Raw genomic sequence first — 5,003 nt, 5'->3', positions numbered from 1 at the left:
GTTCTGTCACTTATCTAAACTTGGGGATTAGGGTGAAAATGGAAAACCAGGTGATAGCCTATGTATCAATAATTTTCCTTCAAAATGTCATTGCTATGTTTCTCTCATTGAAAACACAAATAGGCCCTGGCCGGTTGGCTCAGTGGTAGAGTGTCGGCCTGGCGTGCAGGGGTTCCGGATTCGATTCCCGGCCAGGGCACACAGGAGAAGTGCCCATCTGCTTCTCCACCCCTCCCCTCTCCTTCCTCTCTGTCTCTCTCTTCCCCTCCCGCAGTCGAGGCTCCATTGGAGCAAAGATGGCCCGGGCGCTGGGGATGGCTCCTTGGCCTCTGCCCCAGGCGCTAGAGTGGCTCTGGTCGCGACAGAGCGACGCACCACCGAAGGGGCAGAGCATCGCCCCCTGGTGGGCAGAGCATCACCCCCTGGTGGGCGTGCCGGGTGGATCCCGGTTGGGCGCATGCGGGAATCTGTCTGACTGTCTCTCCTCGTTTCCAGCTTCAGAAAAATACAAAAAAAAAAAAAAAAAAGAAAACACAAATAGTTCCAGTTCCCAGAAAATGAGAATGTGTTAGCTAAATGTGTACTCAAAGATAGTTTTACTGATTGAAATATATCCTAGAGACTAATTCTTTTCTTGTTGTTTTTATTTATTTTTAAAATATTTTTCAATTACATTTTATATTCAATATTATCTTGCTTTAGTTTCAAGTGTACAGTATAGCGATCCAGTGGTTCTCAACCTTTCTAATGCCATGACCCCGCAATACAGTTCCTCATGTTGCGGTGACCCCAAACCAAAAAATAATTTTGGTGGCTACTTCATAACTGTAGTTTTGCTACAGTTATGATTCGGAATGTAAATACCTGATACACATTGTGTATTTCCCGATGTCTACCACTGGTAAACAATAATATACTTTATACAGTGATCCTCCTGATGTTTCTAGTACCCACCTGGCACCATACATAGTTACTATAATATTATTGACCATATTCCCTATGCTGTACATCCCCATGACTATTTTGTAACTACCAATTTGTACTTCTTAATCCTTTCAACTTTTTCACTCAGCCTTCTAATCCCCCTCCACTCTGGCAACCATCACTCTGTTCTCTGTATCTATGAGTCTGTTTCTGTTTTATTCATTAATTTTGTCCTTTAGTTTCTACACGTAAGTAAAATCATATGGTTCTTGTCTTTCTTTGTCTAACTTATTTCACTCAGCATAATACCCTCTAGATCCAAGTCATACTACAGTAAACAGTAAGATTTCATTCTTTTTTATGGTCAAGTAACATTTTACTCTGTGTGTGTGTGTGTGTGTGTGTGTGTGTGTGTGTGTGTGTGTGTGTGTAACCACATTTTTTATCTACTCATCTATTGATGGACGCTTTGGTTGCTTCCGTATGTGGGTTATTGTAAATAACACTGCAAAGAACATGAAGGGGACATACATCCTTTTGAATTAGTGTTTTGGGTTTCTTCATATGTATACTCAGAAGTGGAATTGATGTGTCATAAGGCAATTCCATTTTAATTGTTTGAGAAAATTCCTTATGTTTTCCATAGTGGCTGCACCAATCCGCATTCCCACTAACAGTGCACAATGGTTCCCTTATTTCCATATCCTCATCAATACTTGTTTGTTGATTTTTGATAATGGCCATTCTGACAGGTGTGAGATGATATCTCATTGTGGTTTTAATTTGCATTTCTCTGATTTAGTGATGTTGAGCATCTTCATATGTCTATTGGCCATCTGTACATCCTCTGGAGAAGTGTTTATTTAGGGACTCTGCCCATTTTTAATTGAATTGTTTGTGTGTGTTTTTTGGTCTTGTGTTATATGAGTTTTTATAAATTTTGGATATTAACTCAGTATTGAAACTATCATTGGTGAATACCTTCTCCCATTCAGTAGAGTTTCTTTTTGTTTTGTTTTTTATGGTTTCTTTTGTGTGTAAGAACTTTTTTAGTTTGATGTAGTCCCATTTGTTTATATATATATATTTTTTTGTTTCCCTGGCCTAGGGAGATAATTAGAAAAAAAATACTGCTGAATGAAATGTCAGAGAATTTAGTGCCTGTGTTTTCTTTTAGAAGTTTTATGATTTTGAGTCTTAACATTTACATCTTTAATTTATTTTGAGTTTATTCTTGAATATGGTGTAAGAAGGAGATCTAGCATCATTTTTTTTGCATGTCCAATGTTTTTCAACACAATTTATTGAATAGAATCTCTTTACTCCATTGTTTGTTCTTACCTCTTTTGTCATATTGATTGACTGTACAGATATGAATTTATCTCAGGGCCCTCCATTCTGTTCCATTGATATACTTGTCAGTTTTTATGCCATTAGTATACTGTTTTGATTGCTATAGCCTTTTTGTATAGTTTGAAAACAGCATGATGTCTGCCTTTGTTCTTCTTCCTCAAATTGCTGTGACTATTTGGGCTCTTTTGTGGTTCCATATAAATTTTTGAAATATTCTAGTTCTGTAAACTATGCCATTTATATTTTCATAGGCATTTCATTGAATCTATAGATTGCTTAGGGTAAGATGGACGTATTAACAATGATCATTGTATATACTTCTATTGTATATACTTCCATTTCCTCTTCTTCAATTTCTTTCTTCTGAATTTTATAATTTTCCTAATATAGGTAAAATTTACCTCCTTGGTAAAATTTACTCTAGGTATTTTAGATTTATGGTGCAATTTTAAATGGGATTGGTTTCTTAGTTTCCCTTTCCAGTTTATTCTTGGTGTATAAATATTCAACTGATTTCTGAATATTTATTTTGTATTGTGCTACTTTACTGAATTAATTGATCAGTTCTAATAGTTTTTTGGTGGAATCTTTAGGTTTCTCTCTATATAGTATCGATTATATATATAACATATAGTGTGTATATACAGTACATATGTAGTATATTTATATAGTATATAAATATATATAGTATCATATCATCTGCAAATAATGACAGTTTTACTTCTTCCTTTCCAATTTGGGTGCCTTTTATTTCTTCTTCTTGTCTAATTGCTATGGCCAGTAATTCCAGTTCAATGTTGAATAAGAGTGGTGAAAGTGTACATTTCTGTCTTGTTCTAGATCTTAAAGAAAACTCTTTTAGCTTTTCCTTTTTGAGTATGATGTTAGCTGTGGGTTTGTAATATATGGCTTTTTTTATATTGAGGTATGTTACTTTAGTTCCCCCTCTGCTGACTGTTTTTATCATAAATGGGTGATTGATTTTGTCAAATGCTTTTTCTTCATTTATGATATGATTATATAATTTTTATCTTATGTGGTGTATCACATTTATTGATTTTTGTTTATTGAACTAACCTTGCATCCCAGTAATAAATCCCAGTTGATCATGAACTAAGTCAATGAACTAACGATCATTAAAATAGTTTACTCATCTTTAACATGGGGATTATATCACTTTATCTAAGTAGATTGCCTGACGGCAACAGGCATATATCTACTCAATAAACAATGGTTTTCCTTTGCCTTTTTTATTCCTATTGTCTCCCCATCTTACTTATCACAACAGTGGTTAAGGGTTGTCCATTAAACAATAAGATTTCTTTTTATCTTTAACTTTATTTATTACATAATAACACATAAATATATTGCCATTGTAAAAATAACACAGAATTACATAGAGTAAAATAACTTTCTATTCCATTTCTCATCAAAAACCAACACTACTCCAGAAATAATCATATTTATCATTTTAAAATTTATTCTCCTTTCTTTTCTTGATATTTATATACATGTATAACACAGAAATTTGGTATTTCACATACATGGAATTTCCTATATATTTTTTTGCAACTTGCTATTAAAATTTAACAATATGTCTTAAAGATCTTTTTATTATTATTAAGTGAGAGACAGGGAGGCAGAGAGACAGACTCCCACATGCACACTGACTAGGATCCACCAGGCAAGACCCCTTTGGGGCAATGCACTGCCCATGTAGAGCCGTTGCTCTGTTGCTCGACAACCAAGCTATTTTAGTGCCTGAAGGGAGGCTATGGAGCCATCCTCAGCACCCAGGGCCAAATTGCTCAAACCATTCGAGCCATGGCTGCAGGAGAGGGAGAGAGAGAGAGAAAGAGAAGGGGGGCGGGGAATGGTGGAGAAGCAGATGGTCGCTTCTCCTGTGTGTCCTACTGGGAATTGAACCCAGGACTTCCACATGCTGGGCCGATGCTCTACGGTTGAGCCAGATGGCCAGGGCAAAGATCTACCAAAGTCAGTAACTATAGCAGGTTCTTGAATAACATCATTTTGATATAAATTTAATGAGGGAAAAAATTAATTTCTGGTAGCCAGGCCACTGACTGGGTGGTGTTTAAACATTTCCCCTACATCTGCATGGGTTTTCTCTGACTATCTGGATTCATTCCACATCCCAAAATGTGCATATGTGGCATTTCAAACTTGTCTTAGTCTGAGTGGGTGTGGGTGTGATTGCAGCCTGAGATGAAATGGTGTCCTGTCCGGGGTTGATGCTGGGCTTGACCCTGAGCTTCTGGGAGAGTTTCCAACCACCCAAAACCCTGCACTGGAATAAGGACATTGGAAAATAATAATTTTGCTTGTTTTTAGTCATCTTTTTTAAATGTATGTATAGGTCACATTTATTTCAATATTTAATATTAGAAGTGTTTTGGGGTCTTTATTTAGAAGTTTGGTGACATTTCGTGGCCAGAATTATGCCACAGGAACTTAACTCTTATTTATATCAGTTAGTTTATGGTAAAATGGGTCTTGTTATATTGTTTCATTTAAAGTCGCAATTTCCAAAGATCAACCTTAAGTGAGGACTTTCTGTATAAGACCTATGTCAACATGGTGCATGTAGTTGAGATTCTGGATATTCCCACAATTCACTTAACTATCACATTAGTGATAAATATTTGATTATTTCCAATGTCCCACTGCTACAAATGAACAGTGCACCTATATGTACATCCATGTTT

This window comes from Saccopteryx leptura, chromosome 4 (genome assembly GCF_036850995.1).
Source record: "Saccopteryx leptura isolate mSacLep1 chromosome 4, mSacLep1_pri_phased_curated, whole genome shotgun sequence".
NCBI lineage: Eukaryota > Metazoa > Chordata > Mammalia > Chiroptera > Emballonuridae > Saccopteryx > Saccopteryx leptura.
The sequence above is the reverse complement of the archived record's forward strand: the minus strand, read 5'-3'. Positions refer to the sequence as shown.